At 41.1% G+C, this 25539-nt stretch overlaps 15 non-coding genes and 3 pseudogenes across 15 annotated transcripts; all 18 read left to right on the top strand.

Annotated features, from left to right (window-relative positions):
• Window positions 1-37: 37 nt before the first annotated feature.
• Window positions 38-156, top strand: LOC142506543 (5S ribosomal RNA). Its single transcript, XR_012804832.1, has one exon. It is a non-coding gene; the product is annotated as a 5S ribosomal RNA (ribosomal RNA).
• A 681-nt stretch (window positions 157-837) lies between these two features.
• On the top strand, window positions 838-958 carry LOC142509071 (5S ribosomal RNA). Its single transcript, XR_012807260.1, has one exon. It is a non-coding gene; the product is annotated as a 5S ribosomal RNA (ribosomal RNA).
• Window positions 959-1641: 683 nt separating this feature from the next.
• On the top strand, window positions 1642-1765 carry LOC142510384 (5S ribosomal RNA). The gene has a single exon (XR_012808499.1). It is a non-coding gene; the product is annotated as a 5S ribosomal RNA (ribosomal RNA).
• Window positions 1766-4074: 2309 nt separating this feature from the next.
• Window positions 4075-4193, top strand: LOC142508342 (5S ribosomal RNA). Its single transcript, XR_012806561.1, has one exon. It is a non-coding gene; the product is annotated as a 5S ribosomal RNA (ribosomal RNA).
• Window positions 4194-4878: 685 nt separating this feature from the next.
• On the top strand, window positions 4879-4997 carry LOC142516968 (5S ribosomal RNA). The gene has a single exon (XR_012812734.1). It is a non-coding gene; the product is annotated as a 5S ribosomal RNA (ribosomal RNA).
• Window positions 4998-5682: 685 nt separating this feature from the next.
• LOC142516967 (5S ribosomal RNA) lies at window positions 5683-5801 on the top strand. Its single transcript, XR_012812733.1, has one exon. It is a non-coding gene; the product is annotated as a 5S ribosomal RNA (ribosomal RNA).
• A 1083-nt stretch (window positions 5802-6884) lies between these two features.
• LOC142507938 (5S ribosomal RNA) lies at window positions 6885-7003 on the top strand. The gene has a single exon (XR_012806175.1). It is a non-coding gene; the product is annotated as a 5S ribosomal RNA (ribosomal RNA).
• A 668-nt stretch (window positions 7004-7671) lies between these two features.
• On the top strand, window positions 7672-7791 carry LOC142512389 (5S ribosomal RNA; annotated as a pseudogene).
• Window positions 7792-8474: 683 nt separating this feature from the next.
• LOC142511476 (5S ribosomal RNA) lies at window positions 8475-8594 on the top strand (annotated as a pseudogene).
• Window positions 8595-9275: 681 nt separating this feature from the next.
• LOC142511530 (5S ribosomal RNA) lies at window positions 9276-9395 on the top strand (annotated as a pseudogene).
• Window positions 9396-10077: 682 nt separating this feature from the next.
• On the top strand, window positions 10078-10196 carry LOC142508290 (5S ribosomal RNA). The gene has a single exon (XR_012806511.1). It is a non-coding gene; the product is annotated as a 5S ribosomal RNA (ribosomal RNA).
• Window positions 10197-11283: 1087 nt separating this feature from the next.
• Window positions 11284-11405, top strand: LOC142510385 (5S ribosomal RNA). The gene has a single exon (XR_012808500.1). It is a non-coding gene; the product is annotated as a 5S ribosomal RNA (ribosomal RNA).
• Window positions 11406-12088: 683 nt separating this feature from the next.
• LOC142517546 (5S ribosomal RNA) lies at window positions 12089-12207 on the top strand. The gene has a single exon (XR_012813287.1). It is a non-coding gene; the product is annotated as a 5S ribosomal RNA (ribosomal RNA).
• Window positions 12208-12895: 688 nt separating this feature from the next.
• On the top strand, window positions 12896-13014 carry LOC142516096 (5S ribosomal RNA). Its single transcript, XR_012811910.1, has one exon. It is a non-coding gene; the product is annotated as a 5S ribosomal RNA (ribosomal RNA).
• Window positions 13015-13676: 662 nt separating this feature from the next.
• LOC142517363 (5S ribosomal RNA) lies at window positions 13677-13795 on the top strand. Its single transcript, XR_012813112.1, has one exon. It is a non-coding gene; the product is annotated as a 5S ribosomal RNA (ribosomal RNA).
• A 687-nt stretch (window positions 13796-14482) lies between these two features.
• On the top strand, window positions 14483-14601 carry LOC142510191 (5S ribosomal RNA). Its single transcript, XR_012808317.1, has one exon. It is a non-coding gene; the product is annotated as a 5S ribosomal RNA (ribosomal RNA).
• A 717-nt stretch (window positions 14602-15318) lies between these two features.
• Window positions 15319-15437, top strand: LOC142509375 (5S ribosomal RNA). Its single transcript, XR_012807552.1, has one exon. It is a non-coding gene; the product is annotated as a 5S ribosomal RNA (ribosomal RNA).
• Window positions 15438-16283: 846 nt separating this feature from the next.
• On the top strand, window positions 16284-16402 carry LOC142517275 (5S ribosomal RNA). The gene has a single exon (XR_012813028.1). It is a non-coding gene; the product is annotated as a 5S ribosomal RNA (ribosomal RNA).
• Window positions 16403-25539: the final 9137 nt, after the last annotated feature.

The following is a 25539-nucleotide window of genomic DNA, read 5'->3' as shown; positions in this document are numbered from 1 at the left end:
CTCGAGGGATATAAGAATAAACATCCCACTCAATGTCGGGTGCAATCAAACCTGCACTAACGCACCGGATCCCATCAGAACTCCGAAGTTAAGCTTGCTTGGGCAATAGCAGTACTAGGATGGGTGACCCCCTGGGAAGTCCTCGTGTTGCACCCCTTTTCGTGTTTTTCTATTTTTGATTACTTGTTGACAGACGATTTTCGGCTCAAATCATCTGAATCTCCATCGGGACCAGATAAGACGTGAAATGAAAGTAGCTCGGGCACTGCCGGATTTAGAAAAAATTGTAGGCTAATTTGATTGTAAACGGGCAAACGGACGAGACTCATTACTACGCAATGAGTTGACGAGATTTTAGCCGAATTCCTTCTCTAAGACCCTCTAATTTGCGATTTACCGCTTCTGTTAAGATTTCGTTTCTTCGAGAAATTTGCTTAGGAAGTTCGAAATTCGATTCCGGTTCTATTTTATTGTATCCCAGGGATAAAAATAGCTTTACATTCGTTATTTCCTTCTTCTTATTTTTTTTCTATTTTCTGGGAACATTTATCGATTTTTGTTGTCGTGACCCGGTTCTGTGCGGAAGGGTATGACGCAGATTACTCCGGAGAAGGTTAACTCATTAAAAACAATTATTTGGACTGTTTTATCCATAATTTACGTAAACGGTCGCGACACGAGCTCTTCCTAGGGAGGTCACCCATCCTACCTCTGCCATCGCGCCAGAACGCTTAACTTTATGGTTATAATTGGGCGAGAGCAGTGCCGCGTGTTGTCCATCGCCGTCCGCTCCACACGTACTCGAGAGATATAAGAATAAACATCCCACTCAATGTCGGGTGCGATCATACCACCACTAATGCACCGGATCCCATCATAACTCCGAAGTTAAGCGTGCATGGGCGAGAGAAGTACTAGGATGGGTGACCCCCCCTGGGAAGTCCTCGTGTTGCACCTCTTTTCGTGTTTTTCTATTTTTGATTACTTGTTGACAGACGATTTTCGGCTCAAATCATCTGAATCTCGATCGGGACCAGATAAGACATGTGAAATGAAAGTAGCTCGGGCTCTGCTGGATTTGGACAAAATTGTAGGCTAATTTGATTGTAAACGGGCAAACGGACGAGACTCATTACTACGCAATGAGTTGACGAGATTTTAGCCGAATTCCTTCTCTAAGACCCTCTAATTTGCGATTTACCGCTTCTGTTAAGATTTCGTTTCTTCGAGAAATCTGCTTAGGAAGTTCGAAATTCGATTCCGGTTCTATTTTATTGTATCCCAGGGATAAAAATAGCTTTACATTCGTTATTTCCTTCTTCTTATTTTTTTTCTATTTTCTGGGAAAATTTATCGATTTTTGTTGTCGTGACCCGGTTCTGTGCGGAAGGGTATGACGCAGATTACTCCGGAGAAGGTTAACTCATTAAAAACAATTATTTGGACTGTTTTATCCATAATTTACGTAAACGGTCGCGACACGAGGTCTTCCCAGGGAGGTCACCCATCCTACCTCTGCCATCGCGCCAGAACGCTTAACTTTATGGTTATGATTGGGCGAGAGCAGTGCCGCGTGTTGTCCATCGCCGTCCGCTCCACACGTACTCGAGAGATATAAGAATAAACATCCCACTCAATGTCGGGTGCGATCATACCACCACTAATGCACCGGATCCCATCATAACTCCGAAGTTAAGCGTGCATGGGCGAGAGAAGTACTAGGATGGGTGACCCCCCCCCCTGGGAAGTCCTCGTGTTGCACCTCTTTTCGTGTTTTTCTATTTTTGATTACTTGTTGACAGACGATTTTCGGCTCAAATCATCTGAATCTCGATCGGGACCAGATAAGACATGTGAAATGAAAGTAGCTCGGGCTCTGCTGGATTTGGACAAAATTGTAGGCTAATTTGATTATAAACGGGCAAACGGACGAGACTCATTACTACGCAATGAGCTGACGAGATTTTAGCCGAATTCCTTCTCTAAGACCCTATAATTTGCGATTTAACGCTTCTGTTAAGCTTTCGTTTTCTCGAGAAATCCGCTTAGGAAGTTCGAAATTCGATTCCAGTTCAATTTTATCGTATCCCAGGCATAATAATAGCTTTGCATTCGTTATTTCCTTCTTCTTATTTTTTTTTCTATTTTCTGGGAACATTTATCGATTTTTGTTGTCGTGAGCCGGTTCTGTGCTGAAGGGTATGACGCAGATTACTCCGGAGACGGTTAACTTATTAAAAACAATTATTTCGATAGTTTTATCCATAATTTACGTAACCGGTCGCGACACGAGATCTTCCCAGGGAGGACACCCATCCTAGCTCTGCCATTGCGCCAGAACGCTTAACTTCATGGTTATGATTGGGCGAGAGCAGTGCCGCCTGTTGTCCATCACCGCCCGCTCCACACGTACTCGAGAGATATAAAAATAAACATCCCACTCATTGTCGGGTGCGATCATACCAGCACTAATGCACCGGATTCCATTCCCCCTGGGAAGTCCTCGTCTTGCACCTCTTTTCGTATTTTTCTATTTTTGATTACTTGTTGACAGACGATTTTCGGCTCAAATCATCTGAATCTCGAACGGGACAAGATAAGACATGTGAAATGAAAGTAGCTCGGGCACTGCCGGATTTGGACAAAATTGTAGGCTAATTTGATTGTAAACGGGTAAACGGGCAAACGGACGAGACTCATTACTACGCAATAAGCTGACGAGATTTTAGCCGAATTCCTTCTCTAAGACCCTCTAATTTGCGATTTACCGCTTCTGTTAAGCTTTCGTTTCCTCGAGAAATCCGCTTAGGAAGTTCGAAATTCGATTCCGGTTCCATTTTATCGTATCCCAGGCATAATAATAGCTTTACATTCGTTATTTCCTTCTTCTTATTTTTTTTCTATTTTCTGGGAACATTTATCGATTTTTGTTGTCGTGAGCCGGTTCTGTGCGGAAGGGTATGACGCAGATTACTCCGAAAACGATTAACTCATTAAAAACAATTATTTTGACTGTTTTATCCATAATTTACGTAAACGGTCGCGACACGAAGTCTTTCCAGGGAGGTCACCCATCCTACCTCTGCCATCGCGCCCGAACGCTTAATTTCATGGTTATGATTGGGCGATAGGGATGGCAATGGGTAGGTATGAGTCGGATTTAATACATCCATCCCCATACCCATTTATTAAATTCATCCCCATACCCATCGGGTATTGAATTTCATCCCCATCCCCATACCCATCGGATTATCGGATACACATACCCTACCTAAATACCCTATTATCATATACAATTGAATTTTTTCAAATTTAAATTGTTTCAATGAAGTTATGAATATTTAAAAAATTATTTAAATGAAAAATAAGAAAAATTATTAATGATAAAAGTTTGCAAAATAAACTTTGTAGAAAAAATAACAAAATATTAAAAATATCCCAAATTAAAAAAAAAAACCAAAACCAATAAAAAAACAAAGTCACGTACATTCCAAACTCCCAAAATTAATTGGTTAAAAAAACCCTAAAATGAATTGGGAAATATGCAAACAAAAAAGGAATACAATGAACCATAATCAAGAAATAAAGTATTTTTCAATTTTTGAAGTCAAACATGGAATAAACTTACCAGTGGAGAAGATGGGAAATTGAATGCGAAATAAAAGAGTGGTAAAACCTTGAAACGTAAAAGTGAAAGTGAAAGGGAAAAGAAAAGAAAAAGTATTGATTTACTTGGATTTGAGAAGATGAATCTTTAATATAAATAAATATAATTACTATATATATATTTATATATATTAATTTAAACGGGTATTCGGGTCGGGTGTGGGTCGGATTATATCAAACCCGCCTCCATACCCGAACCCGAAAATCCCCATACCCGATTACCCAATTATTTAATCGGGTCTAAAAATCCCTCCATACCCTCTTCTATTTGGGTCGGGTATCGGATCCTCCAACGGGTTCGGAGGAAATTGCCATCCCTATTGGGCGAGAGCAGTGCCGCGTGTTGTCCATCGCCGCCCGATCCACACGTACTCGAGAGATAAAAGAATAAACATCCCACTCAATGTCGGGTGCGATCATACCAGCACTAATGCACCGGATCCCATCAGAACTCCGAAGTTCAGCGTGCTTGAGCGAGAGCAGTACTAGAATGGGTGACACCCTGGGAAGTCCTCGTGTTGCACCACTTTCCGTGTATTTCTATTTTTGATTACTTGTTAACAGACGATTTTCGGCTCAAATCATCTGAATCTCTATCGGGACCAGATAAGACATGTGAAATGAAAGTAGCTCGGGCACTGCCGGATTTGGGCAAAATTGTAGGGTAATTTGATTGTAAACGGGCAAACAGACGAGACTCATTACTACGCAATGAGCTGACGAGATTTTAGCCGAATTCCTTCTCTAAGACCCTCCAATTTGCGATTTACCGCTTCTGTTAAGCTTTCGTTTCCTCGATAAATCCGCTTAGGAAGTTCGAAATTCGATTCCGGTTCCATTTTATCGTATCCCAGGCATAATAATAGCTTTATATTCGTTATTTATTTCTTCGGATTTTTTTTTTCTATTTTCTGGGAACATTTATCAATTTTTGTTGTCGTGAGCTGGTTCTGTGCTGAAGGGTATGACGCAGATTACGCCGGAGACGGTTAACTCATTAAAAACAATTATTTCGACTATTTTATCCATAATTTACGTAAACGGTCGCGACACGAGGTCTTCCCAGGGAGGTCACCCATCCTACCTATGCCATCGCGCCAGAAAGCTTAACTTCATGGTTATGATTGGGCGAGAGCAGTGCCGCGTGTTGTCCATCGCCGCCCGCTCTACACGTACTCGAGGGATATAAAAATAAACATCCCACTCAATGTCGGGTGCGATCATACCAGCACTAATGCACCGGATCCCATCAGAACTCAGAAGTTAAACGTGCTTGGGCGAGAGCAGTACTAGGATAGATGACCCCCCGGGAAGTCCTCGTGTTGCACCCATTTTCGTGTTTTTCTATTTTTGACTACTTGTTGACAGACGATTTTCGGCTCAAATCATCTGAATCTCGTTCGGGACCAGATAAGACAAGTGAAATGGAAGTAGCTCGGGCACTGCCGGATTTGGACAAAATTGTAGGTTAATTTTATTGTAACAGGGCAAACAAACGAGACTCATTACTCCGCAATGTGCTGACTAGATTTTAGCCGAATTTTTTCTCTAAGACCCTCTAATTTGCGATTTTCCGTTTCTGTTAAGCTTCCATTTCCTCGAGAAATCCGCTTAGGAAGTTCGAAATTCGATTCCGGTTCCATTTTATCGTATCCCAGGCATAATAATAGCTTTATATTCGTTATTTATTTCTTCGGATTTTTTTTTTCTATTTTCTGGGAACATTTATCAATTTTTGTTGTCGTGAGCTGGTTCTGTGCTGAAGGGTATGACGCAGATTACGCCGGAGACGGTTAACTCATTAAAAACAATTATTTCGACTATTTTATCCATAATTTACGTAAACGGTCGCGACACGAGGTCTTCCCAGGGAGGTCACCCATCCTACCTATGCCATCGCGCCAGAAAGCTTAACTTCATGGTTATGATTGGGCGAGAGCAGTGCCGCGTGTTGTCCATCGCCGCCCGCTCTACACGTACTCGAGGGATATAAAAATAAACATCCCACTCAATGTCGGGTGCGATCATACCAGCACTAATGCACCGGATCCCATCAGAACTCAGAAGTTAAACGTGCTTGGGCGAGAGCAGTACTAGGATAGATGACCCCCCGGGAAGTCCTCGTGTTGCACCCATTTTCGTGTTTTTCTATTTTTGACTACTTGTTGACAGACGATTTTCGGCTCAAATCATCTGAATCTCGTTCGGGACCAGATAAGACAAGTGAAATGGAAGTAGCTCGGGCACTGCCGGATTTGGACAAAATTGTAGGTTAATTTTATTGTAACAGGGCAAACAAACGAGACTCATTACTCCGCAATGTGCTGACTAGATTTTAGCCGAATTTTTTCTCTAAGACCCTCTAATTTGCGATTTTCCGTTTCTGTTAAGCTTCCATTTCCTCGAGAAATCCGCTTAGCAAGTTCGAAATTCGATTCCGGTTCCATTTTATCGTATCCCAGGCATAATAATAGCTTTACATTCGCTATTTTCTTCTTCTTATTTTTTTTCTATTTTCTGGGAACATTTAGCGATTTTTGTTGTCGTGAGCCGGTTCTGTGCGGAAGGGTATAACGCAGATTACTCCGGAGACGGTTAACTCATTAAAAAAAATTATTTCGACGGAAATCGACGTAGCTCGGGCACTGCCGGATTTGGACAAAATTGTAGGCTAATTTGATTGTAAACGGGCAAACGAACGAGACTCGTTACTCCGCAATGAGCTGGTGAGATTTTAGCCGAATTCCTTCTTTAAGACCCTTTAATTTGCGATTTTCCGCTTCTGTTAAGCTTTCATTTCCTCGAGAAATCCATTTAGGAAGTCCGAAATTCGATTCCAGTTCCATTTTATCGTATCCCAGGCATAATAATAGCTTTACATTCGCTATTTTCTTCTTCTCATTTTTTTTTCTATTTTCTGGGAACATTTATCGATTTTTGTTGTCGTGAGCCGGTTCCGTGCGGAAGGGTATGACGCAGATTACTCCCGAGACGGATAACTAATTAAAAACAATTATTTCGACAGTTTTAGCCATAATTTAGGTAAACGATCGCGACACGAGGTCTTATCAGGAAGGTCACCCATCCTAGCTCTGCCATCGCGCCAGAACGCTTAACTTCATGGTTCTGAATGGGCGAGAGCAGTGCCGCGTGTTGTCAATCGCCGCTCGCTCCACACGTACTCGAGGGATATAAGAATAAACATCCCACTCAATGTCGGGTGCGATCATACCAGCACTAATGCACCGGATCCCATCAAAGCTCCGAAGTTAAGCATGCTTGGGAGAGAGCAGTACTAGGATGGGTGACCCCCTGCGAAGTTCTCGTGTTGCACCCATTTTCGTGTTTTTCTATTTTTGATTACTTGTTGACAGACGATTTTCGGCTCAAATCATCTGAATCTGGATCGTGACCAGATAAGACATAAGAAATCAACGTAGCTCGGGCACTGCCGGATTTGGACAAAATTGTAGGCTAATTTGATTGTAAACGGGCAAACGACCTAGACTCTTTATACGCAATAAGCTGACGAGATTTTAGCCGAATTCCTTCTCTAAGACCCTCTAATTTGCGATTTACCACTTCCGTTTTCTCGAGAAATCTGCTTAGGAAGTTCTAAATTCGATTCCGGTTCCATTTTATCGTATCCCGGGCATAATAATAGCTTTACATTCGCTATTTCTTCTTCTTATTTTTTTTCTATTTTCTGGGAACATTTATCGATTTTTGTTGTCGTGAGCCGGTTCTGTGCGGACGGGTATGACGCAGATTACTCCGGAGACGGTTAACTCATTAAAAACAATTATTTCGACTGTTTTATCCATAATTTACGTAAACGGTCGCGACACGAGGTCTTCCCAGGGAGGTCACCCATCCTTGCTCTGCCATCGCGCCAGAAGGCTTAACTTCATGGTTATGATTGGGCGAGAGCAGTGCCGCCTGTTGTCCATCGCCACCCGCTCCACACTTACTCGAGGGATGTATGAATAAACATCCCACTCAATGTCGGGTGATCATACTAGCACTAATGCACCGGATCCCCTCAGAACTGCGAAGTTAAGCGTGCTTGGGATAGAGCAGTACTAGGATGGGTGACCCCCTGGGAAGTCCTCGTGGTTGTACCCCTTTTCGTGTTTTTCTATTTTTGATTACTTGTTGACAGACGATTTTCGGCTCAAATCATCTGAATCTCGATCGGGAACAAATAAGACATGTGAAATCAACGTTGCTCGGGCACTGTCGGATTTGGACAAAATTGTAGGTTAATTTTATTGTAACAGGGCAAACAAACGAGACTCATTACTCCGCAATGTGCTGACTAGATTTTAGCCGAATTTTTTCTCTAAGACCCTCTAATTTGCGATTTTCCGTTTCTGTTAAGCTTCCATTTCCTCGAGAAATCCGCTTAGCAAGTTCGAAATTCGATTCCGGTTCCATTTTATCGTATCCCAGGCATAATAATAGCTTTACATTCGCTATTTTCTTCTTCTTATTTTTTTTCTATTTTCTGGGAACATTTAGCGATTTTTGTTGTCGTGAGCCGGTTCTGTGCGGAAGGGTATAACGCAGATTACTCCGGAGACGGTTAACTCATTAAAAACAATTATTTCGACTGTTTTTGCCATAATTTACTCAAATAGTCGCGACACGAGGACTTCCCAGGGAGGTCACCCATCCTTGCTCTGCCATCGCGCCAGAACGCTTAACGTCATGGTTATGATTGGGCGAGAGCAGTGCCGCGTGTTGTCTACCGCCGCCCGCTCCACACGTACTCGAGGGATATAAAATTAAACATCCCACTCAATGTTGGGTGCGATCATACTAACAATAATGCACCAGATCCCATCAAAACTCCGAAGTTAAGCGTGCTTGGGCGAGAGCACTACTAGAATGGGTGACCCCCCTGGGAAGTCCTCGTGTTGCACCCCTTTTCGTGTTTTTCTATTTTTGATTACTTGTTGACAGACGATTTTCGACTCAAATCATTTGAATCTCGATCGGGACCAGATAAACATGTGAAATGAAAGTAGCTCGAGCACTGCCGGATTTGGACAAAATTGTAGGCTAATTTGATTGTAAACGGGCAAACGGACGAGACTCATTACTACGCAATGAGCTGACGAGATTTTAGCCGAATTCCTTCTCTAAGACCCTCTAATTTGAGATTTACCGCTTCTGTTAAGCTTTCGTTTCCTCGAGAAATCCGCTTAGGAAGTTCGAAATTCGATTCCGGTTACATTTTATCGTATCCCAGGCATAATAATAGCTTTACATTCGTTATTTCCTTCTTCTTATTTTTTTCTATTTTCTGGGAACATTTATCGATTTTTGTTGTCGTGAGCCGGTTCTGTGCGGAAGGGTATGACATAGATTACTCCGGAGACGGTTAACTCATTAAAAACAATTATTTCGACTGTTTTATCCATAATTTACGTAAACGGTCGCGACACGAGGTCTTCCCAGGGAGGTCACCCATCCTTGCTCTGCCATCGCGCCAGAAGGCTTAACTTCATGGTTATGATTGGGCGAGAGCAGTGCCGCCTGTTGTCCATCGCCGCCCGCTCCACACTTACTCGAGGGATGTATGAATAAACATCCCACTCAATGTCGGGTGCGATCATACTAGCACTAATGCACCGGATCCCCTCAGAACTGCGAAGTTAAGCGTGCTTGGGATAGAGCAGTACTAGGATGGGTGACCCCCTGGAAAGTCCTCGTGGTTGTACCCCTTTTCGTGTTTTTCTATTTTTGATTACTTGTTGACAGACGATTTTCGGCTCAAATCATCTGAATCTCGATCGGGAACAAATAAGACATGTGAAATCAACGTTGCTCGGGCACTGCCGGATTTGGACAAAATTGTAGGTTAATTTTATTGTAACAGGGCAAACAAACGAGACTCATTACTCCGCAATGTGCTGACTAGATTTTAGCCGAATTCCTTCTCTAAGACCCTCTAATATGCGATTTACCGCTTCTGTAATGCTTTCATTTCCTCGAGAAATCCGCTTAGGAAGTTCGAAATTCGATTTCGGTTCCATTTTATCGTATCCCAGGCATAATAATAGCTTTACATTTGTTATTTTCTTCTTCTTATTTTTTTCTATTTTCTGGGAACATTTATCGATTTTTGTTGTCGTGAGCCTATTCTGTGCGGAAGGGTATGACACAGATTACTCCAGAGACGGTTAAATCATTAAAAACAATTATTTCGACTGTTTTATCCATAATTTACGTAAACGGTCGCGACACGAGGTCTTCCCAGGGAGGTCACCCATCCTACCTCTGCCATCGCGCCAGAACGCTTAACTTCATGGTTATGATTGGGCGAGAGCAGTGCCGCCTGTTGTCCATCGCTGCCCGCTCCACACGTACTCGATAGATATAAGAATAAACATCCCACTCAATGTTGGGTGCGATCATACTAGCACTAATGCACCGGATTTCATAAGAACTCCGAAGTTAAACGTTCTTTGGCGAGAGCAGTATTGGGATGGGTGACCCCCTGGGAAGTCCTCGTGTTGCACCCTTTTTCGTGTTTTTCTATTTTTGATTACTTGTTGACAGACGATTTTCGGCTCCAATCATCTGAATCTCGATCGTGACCAGACAAGACAAGTGAAATGAAAGTAGCTCGAGCACTGCCTGATTTGGACAAAATTGTAGGCTAATTTGATTGTAAACGGGCAAACGGACGAGACTCATTACTACGCAATGAGCTGACGAGATTTTAGCCGAATTCCTTCTCTAAGACCCTCTAATTTGCGATTTACCGCTTCTGTTAAGCTTTCGTTTCCTCGAGAAATCGACTTAGGAAGTTCGAAATTCGATTCCGGTTCCATTTTATCGTATCCCAGCAATAATAATAGCTTTACATTCGTTATTTCCTTCTTCTGATTTTTTTTTTCTATTTTTTCTGGGAACATTAATCGATTTTTGTTGTCGTGAGCCGGTTCTGTGCGGAAGGGTATGACGCAGATTACCCCTGAGACGGTTAACTCATTAAAAACAATTATTTCGACAGAAATCAACGTTACTCGGGCACTGACCGATTTGGACAAAATTGTAGGCTAATTTGATTGTAAACGGGCAAACGAACGAGTCTCGTTACTCCGCAATGAGCTGGTGAGATTTTAGCCAAATTCCTTCTCTAAGACCCTCTAATTTGCGATTTTCCGCTTTTGTTAAGCTTCCGTTTCCTCGAGAAGTCCATTTAGGAAGTCCGAAATTCTATTCACGTTCCATTTTATCGTATCCCAGGCATAATAATAGCTTTACATTCGCTATTTCCTTCTTCTAATTTTTTTTCTATTTTCTGGGTACATTTATCTATTTTTGTTGTCGTGAGCGGGTTCTGTGCTGAAGTGTATGACGCAGATTACTCCGGAGACGGATAACTCATTAAAAATAATTATTTCGACTGTTTTATCCATAATTTACATAAACGGTCGCACCACGAGGTCTTCCCAGGGAGGTCACCCATCCTAGCTTTGCCATCGCCCCAGAACGCTTAACTTCATGGTTATAATTGGGTGAGAGCAGTGCCGCGTGTTGTCCATCGCCGCCCGCTCCACACGTACTCCAGGGATATAAGAATAAACATCCCACTCAAAGTTCGGGTGCGATCATACCAGCACTAATGCACCGGCTCCCATCAGAACTCCGAAATTAAGCGTGCTTGGGCGGCGAGAGCAGTACTAGGATGGGTGACCCCCTGGGAAGTCCTCTTGTTGCACGCCTTTTCGTGTTTTTCTATTTTTGATTACTTGTTGACAGACGATTTTCGGCTCAAATCATCTGAATCTCGATCGGGACCAGATAAGACATGTGAAATCAACGTAGCTCGGGCACTGCCGGATTTGAACAAAATTATAGGCTAATTTGATTGTAAACAGGCAAACGGACGAGAATCATTACTCCGCAAAGAGCTGGCGATATTTTAGCTAAATTCCTTCTCTAAGACCCTCTAATTTACGATTTACCGCTTCTGTTAAGCTTCCGTTTCCTTGAGAAATCCGCTTTGGAAGTTCGAAATTCGATTCCGGTTCCATTTTATCGTATCCCAGGCATAATAATAGCTTTACATTCGCTATTTCCTTCTTCTTATTTTTTTTTCTATTTTCTGGGAATATTTTGCGATTTTTGTTGTCGTGAGGCGGTTTTGTGCGGAAGGGTATGACGCAGATTACTCCGAAGAAGGTTAACTCATTAAAAACAATTATTTCAACTGTTTTATCCATAATTTACGTAAACGGTCGCGACACGAGGTCTTCCCAGGGAGGTCGCCCATCCTAGCTCTGCCATCGCGCCAGAACGCTTAACTTCATGGTTATGATTGGGCGAGAGCAATGCCGCGTGTTGTCCATCGTCGCCCGCTCCACACGTACTAGAGGATATAAGAATAAACATCCCACTCAATGTCGAGTGCGATAATACCAGCACTACTGTACTGGATCCCATCAGAACTCCGAAGTTAAGCGTGCTTGGGCGAGAGAAGTACTAGGATGGATGACCCCCTGCGAAGTCCTCGTGTTGCACCCATTTTTGTGTTTTTCTATTTTTGATTGATCATTTGTTGACAGACGATTTTCGGCTCAAATCATCTGAATAAGGATCGAGACCAGATAAGACATGTGAAATCAACGTAACTCGGGCACTGCCGGATTTGGACCAAATTCTAGGCTAATTTGATTGTAAACGGGAAAACGGACGAGACTCATTACTACGCAATGAGCTGACGAGATTTTAGCCGAATTCCTTCTCTAAGACCCTCTAATTTGCGATTTACCGCTTCTGTTAAGATTTCGTTTCCCCGAGAAATCAGCTTAGGAAGTTCGAAATTCGATTGCGGTTCCATTTTTTCGTATCCCAGGCATAATAATAGCTTTACATTCGTTATTTACTTCTTCTTATTTTTTTTTCTATTTTCTGGGAACATTTATCGATTTTTGTTGTTGTGAGCCGGTTCTGTGCGGAAGGGTATGACGCAGATGGCTCCGGAGACGGTTAACTCATTAAAAACAATTATTTCGACTGTTTCATCCATAATTTACGTAAACGGTCGGGACACGAGGTCTTCCCAGGGAGGTCACCCATCCTAGCTCTGCCATCGCGCCAGAACGCTTAACTTCATGGTTATGATTGGGCGAGAGCAGTGCCGCGTGTTGTCCATCGCCGCCCGCTCCACACGTACTCGAGGGATATAAGAATAAACATTCCACTCAATGTCGGGTGCGATCATACCAGCACTAATGCACCGGATCCCATCAGAACTTCGAAGTTAAGCGTGCTTGGGTGAGAGCAGTATTAGGATAGGTGACCCCCTGGGAAGTCCTCGTGTTGCACCCTTTTTCGTGTTTTTCTATTTTTGATTACTTGTTGACAGACGATTTTCGGCTCAAATCATCTGAATCTCGATCGGGGCCAGATATAACATGTGAAATGAAAGTAGCTCGGGCACTGCCGGATTTGGATTGTAAACGGGCAAATGGACGAGACTCATTACTACGCAATGAGCTGACGAGATTTTAGCCGAATTCCTTCTCTAAGACCCTCTAATTTGCGATTTACCGCTTCAATTAAGCTTTCGTTTCCTCGAGAAATCCGCTTAGGAAGTTCGAAATTCGATTCCGGTTCCATTTTATCGTATCCCACGCATAATAATAGCTTTACATTCGCTATTTCCTTCTTCTTATTTTTTATTCTATTTTCTGGGAATATTTTGCGATTTTTGTTGTCGTGAGGCGGTTTTGTGCGGAAGGGTATGACGCAGATTACTCCGAAGAAGGTTAACTCATTAAAAACAATTATTTCAACTGTTTTATCCATAATTTACGTAAACTGTCGCGACACGAGGTCTTCCCAGGGAGGTCGCCCATCCTAGCTCTGCCATCGCGCCAGAACGCTTAACTTCATGGTTATGATTGGGCGAGAGCAGTGCCGCGTGTTGTCCATCGTCGCCCGCTCCACACGTACTAGAGGATATAAGAATAAACATCCCACTCAATGTCGGGTGCGATAATACCAGCACTAATGTACCGTATCCCATCAGAACTCCGAAGTTAAGCGTGCTTGGGCGAGAGAAGTACTAGGATGGATGACCCCCTGCGAAGTCCTCGTGTTGCACCCATTTTTGTGTTTTTCTATTTTTGATTGATTATTTGTTGACAGACGATTTTCGGCTCAAATCATCTGAATCACGATCGGGACAAAATAAGACATGTGAAATCAACGTAGCTCGGGCACTGCCGGATTTGGACTAAATTGTAGCCTAATTTGATTGTGAACGGGCAAACGAACGATACACATTACTTCGCAATGAGCTAGCGAGATTTTAGCCGAATTCCTTCTCTAAGATCCTCTAATTTCCGATTTTCCGTTTCTGTTAAGCTTTCATTTCCTCGAGAAATCCGCTTAGCAAGTTTGAAATTCGATTCCGGTTCCATTTTATCGTATCCTAGGCATAATAATAGCTTTACATTCGCTATTTTCTTCTTCTTATTTTTTTTCTATTTTCTGGGAACATTTAGCGATTTTTGTTGTCGTGAGCCGGTTCTGTGCGGAAGGGTATGACGCAGATTACTCCGGAGACGGTTAACTCATTAAAAACAATTTTTTCGACTGTTTTTGCCAAATTTTACGCAAATAGTCGCGACACGAGGACTTCCCAGGGAGGTCACCCATCCTTGCTCTGCCATCGCGCCAGAACGCTTAACGTCATGGTTATGATTGGGCGAGAGCAGTGCCGCGTGTTGTCCATCGCCGCCCGCTCCACACGTAATCGAGGGATATTAGAATATACATCCAACTCAAGGTTGGGTGCGATCATACCAGCACCAATGCACCGGATCCCATCAGAACTCCGAAGTTAAGCGTGCTTGGACGAGAGTAGTACTAGGATGGGTGACCCCCTAGGAAGTCCTCGTGTTGCACCCCTTTTTCGTGTTTTTTCTATTTTTGATTACTTGTTGACAGACGATTTTCGGCTCAAATCATCTGAATCTCGATCGGGACCAGATAAGACATGTGAAATTAAAGTAGCTCGGGCACTGCCGGATTTGGACAAAATTGTAGGCTAATTTGATTGTAAACGGGCAAACGGACGAGACTCATTACTACGCAATGAGCTGACAAGATTTTAGCCGAATTCCTTCTCTAAGACCCTCTAATTTGCGATTTACCGCTTCTGTTACGCTATCGTTTCCTCGAGAAATCCGCTTAGGAAGTTCGAAATTCGATTCCGGTTCCATTTTATCGTATCCCGGGCATAATAATAGCTTTACATTCGTTATTTCCTTCTTCTTATTTTTTTTCTATTTTCTGAGAACATTTATCGATTTTTGTTGTCGTGAGCCGGTTCTGTGCGGAAGGGTATGACGCAGATTACTCCGGAGACTGTTAACTCATTAAAAACAAGTATTTCGACTGTTTTATCCATAATTTACGTATTATTTCGACTGTTTTATCCATAATTTACGTAAACGGTCGCGACACATGGTCTTCCCAGGGAGGTCACCCATCCTAGCTCTGCCATCGCGCCAGAACGCTTAACTTCATTGTTATGATTGGGCGAGAGCAGTGCCGCGTGTAGTCCATCGCCGCCCGCTCCACACGTACTCGAGGGATATTAGAATAAACATCACACTCAATGTCGGGTGCGATCATACCAGCACTAATACACCGGATCCCATAAAAGCTTCGAAGTTAAGCGTGCCTGGACGAGAGCAGTACCTGGATGGGTGACCCCCTGTGAAGTCCTCGTTTTGCACCCCTTTTCGTGTTTTTCTATTTTTGATTACTTGTTGACAGACGATTTTCGGCTCAAATCATCTGAATCTCGATTGGGACCAGATAAGACATGTGAAATGAAAGTAGCTCAGGCGAGAGCAGTAATAGGATGGGTGACCCCCTGGGAAGTCCTAGTTTTGCACCCCTTTTCGTGTTTTTCTATTTTTGATTACTTTTTGACAGACGATTTTCGGCTCAAATCATCTGAATCTCGATCGGGACCAGATAAGACATGTGAAATGAAAAAAGCTCAGGCACTGCCGGATTTGGACAAAATTGTAGGCTAATTTGATTGTAAACGGGCAAACGGACGAGACTCATTACTACGCAATGAGCTGACGAGATTTTAGCCGAATTCCTTCTCTAAGACCCTCCAATTTGCGATTTACCGCTTCTGTTAAGCTTTCGTTTCCTCGAGAAATCAGCTTAGGAAGTTCGAAATTCGATTGCGGTTTCATTTTTTCGTATCCCAGGCATAATAATAGCTTTACATTCGTTATTTACTTCTTCTTATTTTTTTTTCTATTTTCTGGGAACATTTATCGATTTTTGTTGTTGTGAGCCGGTTCTGTGCGGAAGGGTATGACGCAGATTACTCCGGAGACGGTTAACTCATTAAAAACAATTATTTCGACGGTTTAATCCATAATTTACGTAAACGGTCGCGACACGAGGTCTTCCCAGGGAGGTCACCCATCCTAGCTCTACCATCGCGCCAAAACGCTTAACTTCATGGTTATGATTGGGCGAGAGCAGTGCCGCGTGTTGTCCATCGCCGCCCGCTCCACACGTACTCGAGGGATATAAGAATAAACATCCCACTCATTGTCGGGTGCGATCATACCAGCACTAATGCACCGGATCCCATCAGAACTTCGAAGTTAAGCGTGCTTGGGTAAGAGCAGTACTAGGATAGGTGACCCCCTGGGAAGTCCTCGTGTTGCACCTTTTTTCGTGTTTTTCTATTTTTGATTACTTGTTGACAGACGATTTTCGGCTCAAATCATCTGAATCTCGATCGGGGCCAGATATAACATGTGAAATGAAAGTAGCTCGAGCACTGCCAGATTTGGATTGTAAACGGGCAAATGGACGAGACTCATTACTACGCAATGAGCTGACGAGATTTTAGCCGAATTCCTTCTCTAAGACCCTCTAATTTGCGATTTACCGCTTCAATTAAGCTTTCGTTTCCTCGAGAAATCCGCTTAGGAAGTTCGAAATTCGATTCCGGTTCCATTTTATCGTATCCCAGGCATAATAATAGCTTTACATTCGTTATTTCCTTCTTCTTATTTTTTTTTCTATTTTCTGGAAATATTTATCGATTTTTGTTGTCGTGAGCCGGTTCTGTGCGGAAGGGTATGACGCAGATTACTCCGGAGACGGTTAACTTATTAAAAAAATTATTTCGACTGTTTTATCCATAATTTATGTAAACGGTCGCGACACGAGGTCTTCCCAGGGAGGTCACCCATCCTAGCTCTGCCATCGCGCCAGAACGCTTAACTTCATAGTTATGATTGGGCGAGAGCAGTGCCGCGTGTTGTCCATCGCCGCCCGCTCCACACGTACTCGAGGGATATGATAGGATCGATTGACGTGTCAAGAGTGTTTAGAAGGGGGGGTTGAATAAACACTCTCAATTAATATTGGTCTTATCGAATTTTTGAGTTCAGTTTGGTGACAAACTGATTCTCGGAATCTTGTTGGTCAATATCAATTAGTTAAACTGAGGTAGTTGCGGAAGGTAACTGACTGACAGATAGAATACAGAACTGAAATAAAATACACAAGGATTGTTTCTGGATGTTCGGAGAATTCAATTACTCCTACGTCACCCCTTCTATCACAAGGATAGGATTTCCACTAAAAGACTTTGATCCAATACAACACTTGTACAGACCCACTTCAGTTAGGACTTACCCACTGCCTAAACTGAAACTCTTAGTATTACAAAATGATCTCTGTGCGTAACTGATCTTAGCACTATTTAATTAACAAATATTACAGAGTGCTAGTTTGCTCAACTTATAGCCTTGATTGCTACGAATAAATCAAGTAAGAGTGAGCTGAGATTTTGACAGAGTAATAGAAAGTTTTGAATGATGTATCGTCACTTCTTCTTTTTCTTGTGCCATATTTATACTCTTCTTTTCCAACGGTAATCTTGAGATAAATTTGAATCTTTGTATCCGTTGGTTTCCACTTGATTATTCCTTTGATATTGTTTGCTTCATTTATTGTAATTCGGCGTCTTAATTGCTTTGTCCGGAATGCGTTGTTTTAAGTAGTCTTGGTTGTTGTGCGGTGCTCTTGTAATCTGTTATGTCTTCTTTGTTCTTTCCCGAGACATCTTCAGTTGAGAGACTTTGAGGCATTCGGCTGAATGTTTTAATTGATCAGTTCCAACTGATCAGTTTACTCTGTATCATTGAATCAGCTGATTTCAGCTGATAAGTTCAGTTGCCGAATTTGCTTGCGCGTATCAGTTGATTCATATTTTCTTAATCGATTGATTCATGTTTTGTCAAACTCCAGAATCTAGTTTCCAACAATTTCCCCCTTTATGGTGTTTGACAAAACCAAGTGATTTAAGATCGAATAACTGAGCTTTTTGTAGATAATAGATTACGCAACTGAATCATAAAATAACTGGATTCCTTGTAGATAACATAAAATCTGAGAATATTATATCAGTTGATTCTAATAATCTGATTAATTCTTCTTCAGCTGCTGTTCTTCCCCCTTTTTGTCAAACAACTCCATTTTGTCTGATAACTTTCGAACGTCAATGGAAAGAATTTTTACATCTGATGAGATACTTGTGGCAACAGTTGTGAGGGAGGTCTGTAGCAATTCTATTTTATTTGAAACAGAGGTTTCCAGTCGCTCAACTCTCTGACTAATTACATCCTGAGTTGTAAAGAGTGAGTTAACTAGCCCCTTCTTTATTTCATGCACAGTTCTGCTAAGAGAGTCCATGTTGGCTTGAAGAGCGTTTAGTTTCGCCGAGTCAAATTCAGTCGAAGAATCTAATTTGACAGTATGAGACAGTTGTTCGAATTGAATTTTCTTGATTTCAGCGAGCATCTGCTGCATATTGTACTGTATGTTCTGGATTTCTTCAAGAACAACATCCATTTCTGTGGATTGAATTGGAGGTCGCTGACTGGGCGTTTCTGAATGCTTCGATGTTTGTCCAAAAAGAACTAATGCTTGATTAGTTTCCATTGTTCCAGCCATAGGCTGAGCTGGAATGTTTTCTTGAATTTGAGATGATGAACGTTGGTTTTGATCAAGAAATGGACTGTCTGCCTGAATGATGGAGATGGATGGTTCATACATAGGGGCATCCTGTGGAGAATTAACTGAAATTTGTTCTTGCTCCTTTGATTCAGTGAGCAACTGACCTTCTACATGTTCAGCAGTTTCTTGTTCTGAGGGTTTTGCTTGTTCATCAGTTTGAATATCTTGTTCAGCAGAAGTTTCTGGCTGAACTGGTGCTTCAGTTTGAGCTTTTTCCGATTCACTTATTTCTTTTTCTAAAGTTTGGTTTGGCACTTCAGTTTGATCTTCAGTTTGAGCAGATATAAATTTTTCAGCAATAAGTGACTCAGCTGGTGCTTCAGATGATATCTTAATGTCTTGCTCTGGTTGTTCAGTTGAATGGGTAATTGAGTCATATTGTATTTCCTCTAGCTAAGCTTCCAAGGTAACAGCTTGAATGATTTCATCAATGTTTGCCAAGGATAGTTCTGCTTCAGAATATAGCTGATGTTCTGTCTGAGAGGATTGAGGTATTCCCTGAACTGGCTTTTCAGTTGCCTGTTGTGGAGATGGTTCTTTTTGTGGAGAGGAGGATAAATCTTTTTCAATATTTGAGTTGGGGGGTTTGTCATGAAGAACTAGTTCCTGATCTTCTTCCCAAAATCTGATTTCACTCTGCAGACTACTAAGATCTGTGTCCAGTTGAGTGAACACAGCTCTATCATTGTATGCAGTTGGACTTGTGGGATTGTAGTTGGACTTCAGCTTTGCTACCATTCTTGTTAGCTTTTTGACGCGAATCTGATTAAAGAAATATTTCTGCCTTTCTAATGCCTGTGGAATTGTAGCAGCTTTGACTACCTTCATCACAATTGCTTCTAGCTTGATGAACTTTTTCAGTTGAGATCTATGCTTCAGTTATTTGACAAAGATTTCTGTTCTGAAACTTTTCCAACAATCAAAAGATTTTAATTGTGATGTGGCAAATGCATTGACCTGTTCCCAAACTAGGTCAATGTGTGTTTGAATGACATGGCCGGGGTTCTTCAACCAGCTTGCCTTTTCCTTTGTCAGTTGAGAGAATGTGAGGAAGATCCATTCCAGAATGTGTGGAGTGCACTGGTTCCCTTAATATTACACCTTTAGATCTAGCTCTAGGCAGGATGGTAGGGCGATTTACAAGAGTCAAGGGAGCTCTTACCTTAGCTGGTGTCTTTGCTTTGGTAACTGAATCATCAGGTGAGACTACTTGCAAAGGGATAGCCTGAATGGGCTGTTGAGCAGCTGATTGAATAATTTTCTCAGGTGGAATGACTTCCACTGTGGTTATTGGTTTGGTTCTTTGAGTCCTTGGTCTCTTGACAAGCTTAGGGGAAGGAGTTTTCTCTGAATCTGATTCACTGAGAATCAGTTTCCTTTTTGCTGTTTTGACCTTCTTGACTGGTGATGGCTCAACCTCTATTTTGGTTTTTGATGGCAAGGTGTTTTTGGCAGTAAAGACCTTGAATTTTGATGATGTTTCAGCATTTTCAGCTACCAAACCCTTCAGTTTTAACAGATAACTGATTTGGATGGCGAAGCCACATGACTGTTTGGATGACTTGAGCATATTCTTCAAGATGTTAAAAAGAATATATCTCCAATTTGCTTTCTTTTCACCCATGATTATGGTCATTACCTGGAATTTTTCGAGTGTAAGAGCAACATAAGAACCGGCTTTTGCTAATATTCCCTTTGCCACGATATCAGCTAAAAACTGAATTTCTGGTTTCAGTTCCTTCTTTGGATCGGAAACCTTGATTTTCCGTCCATCAGCAGATAGTCGAGACTGCATTTCTTCAATGTCATGAGTTTTTACTTCAGAAAACCTGACATAACCATCAGTTGGCAAAGAGAAGATTTCTCCGAAAGCTTCTTCAGAAAGGAGTAGCAACTGATCATTGATAGTCACAGAGATACTGTCATTAGCAGTGATAAATCCCTTCCGATAGAATTCATTGACCTCCTTGAGGTATATCTTCTGAGAAGATTGTCCCAAGAACATCCTGAGACCTGTCGACTCAAGCTTTAGAAATACATTCTTAACGTCTGCTTCTTGAATCGATAGAACCGAGTTAAAATCGATGACCATCGCATTCAAGATATGGGCTGGGATCTGGTTTGCCATTTCGGAAAGTGTAGTGATCTGCAAATTGAAGAGAATCAGTTCTGAAATTTGTATACTCTTAGAAACTGATTGTAATTGTGAAGAATAGAACTGAAGTGAAGCGGGCAAAATGCTTTTGTTCGTGACTATTCAAATTCTGGACACGTGTCAGCCCGGGAAAAATTTTGAATAAAAATGTGTGCACGTGTGCTGTAATCGTGTGTATATAATAATGAGCGGTTTTAAAATATGCCACATCATAAAAATTTAGTCACCTCATTTGATTTGGAATATAATAAGTTTTTAATTGGTTAACTTATGTGAGAAGATTTGTAAAATTTTCAAGCTGAACAATCAGTTGGGAAACTGATTCAAGTCAGTTGAGAATTCACAAACGATTGTCTTCTCAGTTAACGTCTTAAAAACTGACATTCCCCCTAAATTGGTGCATATAATAATTAAAGTAGTGCTACAAAATAATTTTAAGAGTCAGAGAGGTTATTGGTTTTGCTGAAACGTTGACGACTCTTCAGCTTTCTTGATATTCTGCTATAAATAGAAATGGCTCAATTAGTTTTAGACATATCATCCAAAATATTCAAGATAAAAAATGTCTGATACGGGTGACTCAAGTCTTTCTCCCTTTTCTGTGGAGGCCAGGAAGGCTGAGATAGAAGACGAAGTCTTCTATGAAAGTCTGCATTACTGGGAGCGATTGCAGGAGCTTGAGCTCTTATACAACACTGGGGAGGCCACCACTCCTGAATTGGTGGCAGAACTGAATCAAGTACGAAAGAACTTGAATATTGCTGTGTGGGTGGACGTCATCAAGGACGGTCACATGTATCAGCTGATGCTCCGCAAGGAATTGAAGATCATGAGGCGCATAGCTCATTCTCACAGCTTTCTCATGACTACTCCTTCTTCTCTATCTGTTTGGCTGAAATTTTGGATAATTGTTGTGGAGGAGAAGTATGATGATGTAATCCAGACCAACATTTATAAGTAATGAAATATTTATCTGGTTTTAACTCTGTTTTTCTGCAAATGATATATTTCATCAGCTGTGATATGTAAACAAATGAACTAATGAGAGACTAACTGTCATAAGTTGATCATGAACTGGGACTATTTAAACAACTATTAATAGAATTCAAACTGGTGTCAGTTGACAATGAACAACTGATAACTTAAAGTCCTTGGTAAATGTGAGAGACGCATTGATTAACTTGAGACTCTTCAGCTTCTCCAACATCATTTTCCTATAAATAAGATGATAGTGATAAAAATGTGATGCAATATCAGTTCAAAAATATTTCAATATGTCTGATTCTGATGCATGCAGCAGCACTCATGTTCATGTTACTGAGCAGTCAACCCCTCGTTTAAAATATATCAAGAGAAAGATGCAGATATATGTTTTTCAGAAGGTGATGTTAACATGGGAAAAGATTCATGAGTTGAAGAGGGTGAGTGACAGTGGTGCTATTCCTACTCGTGCTCAGGAGGCAAGAGCACTGAAACACCTTGCACGTTTTGAAGTGAGGCATGTTAGGGATTTGGTTGAAGACAAATGTCTTTTGGAGGCGATGCTATGGAAGGAGTGGCATGTTGTTGATAAGATTTCAAAATCTAGGGCATTTGCTAGAGTTCGAATTTATGAGTTAAATGATTGGGTTAGGGCGTGGCTGGATTCAGTTGATTCCATGATATCTTCTGTAAAATGGGAACGTTGGTATTCTTAAGAAGCGTTATTTTCAATTTTTTGTGTTCTTATTTTCTGCATATAATTCTGTTAGTGAAGCAATATTACTAATAATTTCTAAGATAAATCAATTAAACCAAGAATATTTCGAAAGTAAGAAAACTTAGCCTCGGGTAATGGTTTTGTGAAGATGTCAGCTGCTTGCTGTTCAGTTGAAATATATTCTAGTCGAATATCCTTCTTTAACGCATGATCCATAATGAAGTGATGCCTGACATCTATATGCTTGGTCCTTGAGTGAAGAACTGGATTATAAGTGATGGCAATTGTGCTGGTATTATCACAAAATATGGGCGATTCAGTTGACGTTACTCCATAATCCTTCAGTTGTTGCTGAATCCAGATCAGTTGTGCACAACAGCTACCAGCAGCAAGATATTCTGCTTCTGTTGTTGAGGTAGCTATGGATGTCTGCTTCTTGCTGAACCAAGAGATCAGTCTGTCTCCTAAGAACTGACAAGATCCACTTGTACTTTTGCGATCAAGCTTACATCCTGCATAATCTGCGTCTGAATATCCAACTAAATTGAAGGTGGAGTCTTTGGAATACCATAGCCCAACATTTTGCGTGTCCTTAGGATATCTCAGAATTCTTTTAGCAGCTGAGAAATGTGATTGCTTAGGATTTGCTTGAAATCTGGCACACATACAGACAGCAAAAACAATATCAGGTCGACTGGCTGTTAGGTACAACAATGAACCTATTAATCCTCTATATAATGTCGCCTCTACTGATATTCCCCCTTAGTCAGTATCTAGTTTAACTGATGAGCTCATGGGAGTAGTTGCAGCTGAGCATGATTCCATACCAAATTTCTTTAGGAACTCCTTTGTATATTTTGTTTGACTAATGAATATACCAGTTTCAAGTTGCTTCACTTGCAGTCCAAGAAAAAATGTCAGTTCACCCATCACGCTCATTTCAAACTTTTCCTGCATTAACTTAGCAAACTTTTCGCACAATTTGGGGTTAGTTGACCCAAATATTATATCATCAACATAAATTTGAACTAATAGAATATGATTATTTTTAGTAAATTTGAACAAGGTCTTATCAACTAATCCGACTGTAAAGTCATGATCAGTTAGAAATTTTGAAAGAGTTTCGTACCAAGCCCTGGGAGCTTGTTTAAGACCATATAATGCTTTGTTCAAATAGTATACATGATCAGGAAGTTTGTGATTTACAAAACCTGGAGGTTGTTCAACATATACTTCTTCTTGTAACTGACCGTTTAGGAATGCACTCTTCACATCCATCTGGTAAACTTTGAAGTTTTTGTGAGATGCATAAGCAAGAAATATTCTGATTGCTTCCAATCTTGCAACTGGAGCATACGTCTCATCGTAGTCAATTCCTTCTTCTTGCCTATATCCTTGTGCTACTAGTCTTGCTTTGTTGCGTATAACTGAACCGTCCTCGTTTAGTTTATTCCTGTACACCTATTTTGTACCTATAATGGTTTTTGAAGTTGGTCTTGGAACTAAGTTCCAGACGTTATTGTGAGTGAACTGATTCAGCTCTTCTTGCATAGCATTTACCCAGTTAGGATCAGCAAGAGCTTCATCAGTTTTCTTTGATTCCATTTGTGAGACAAAGGCTGAATGAATAAATAAATTTAACATTTGATTGCGAGTTCTTACTGGATCAGATGGATTTCCTATTACCAATTCTGGTGGATGTGATTTTCTCCATCTGTACTCAGCATTCGTTGCATCTGCAACTTCTGAAGTTGGTAACTGAATGCAGTTTTCAGCTTCAGTTGATGCCTCGTCAGCTGATATTTGAATATTATCATTTTCCTTTAATAACTGATTGTCAGCATTGACTTCCTGCTCATTTAATTGATCCAATATCTCTGGTTCTGGTGTTTGAAGGATGTTTTGATTATTATGATTTTCATCTTTGTCATCATCTTCCAAACTGATATCTGAAAATCGATCAGCTAGCTCAACTTGATCGGTTGGCTTATCAGTTAGTGCAGTTTCATCAAAATCAACATGCGCAGATTCTTCAACATTTAAAGTTTTCTTATTAAAGACTCTATAAGCTATTTTAACTGATGAATATCCAAGGAATATTCCTTCTGCAGATTTGGCATCGAATGCTTTTAAGTAATTTTTACTATTATCATGAATAAAACATCTACAGCCGAATATTTTGAAATAAGTGATTATACTTTTTCTTCCATGCCAGATCTCATATGGTGTTTTCATATGATTCTTATTAATCATTGATCTGTTCTGAGTATAACATGCAGTGTTTACTGCTTCTGTCCAAAATCTTTGAGAAATACCAGAATCAGCAAGCATTGTTCTAGCAGCTTCTTTAAGGGTTCGATTTCTTCTCTCAGCTACACCGTTTTGCTGAGGAGTTCTTGCTGTTGAGAGCTCATGCTTGATTCCAGCATTTTCTAGAAAGCTTGAAAGTTTTTGATTGATGAATTCAGTTCCTCGATCAGATCCGATTCGATCAATCCCAACTGATTTTTCATTTAAAAGTCTTTTAAAGATTTTAATCAGTTGTGCAGCCTTATGGTCTTTGGATTTGAGAAAGATAACCCAAGTAAATCTTGAAAAATCATCTACGACCACCAAGGTGTATTTCATTCCCCCTAAGCTCATGACTGGTGTTGGACCGAAGAGATCCATGTGCAATAGCTCTAAGCATCGGGATGAAGACTTACAGCCCTTGTTTTTGAAAGAAGATCGTACTTGTTTTCCATACTGACATGCTGAGCAAAGTTTTTCTTTTGAAAAATTTATTTTGGGCAAACCAATTACAAGTTCATGTTTACTCAGATAGGCAATGGATTTAAAGTTTAAATGATTTAACCTTTTATGCCACAACCAGTTTTGAGATGATTTTGAAGCAATAAAGCAGACTGGTGCATGAGGCTGTTCA

Source organism: Primulina tabacum, chromosome 10 (assembly GCF_025594145.1).
Source record: "Primulina tabacum isolate GXHZ01 chromosome 10, ASM2559414v2, whole genome shotgun sequence".
Classification (NCBI taxonomy): domain Eukaryota; kingdom Viridiplantae; phylum Streptophyta; class Magnoliopsida; order Lamiales; family Gesneriaceae; genus Primulina; species Primulina tabacum.
This window is presented reverse-complemented; position numbering and strand designations above follow the sequence as displayed.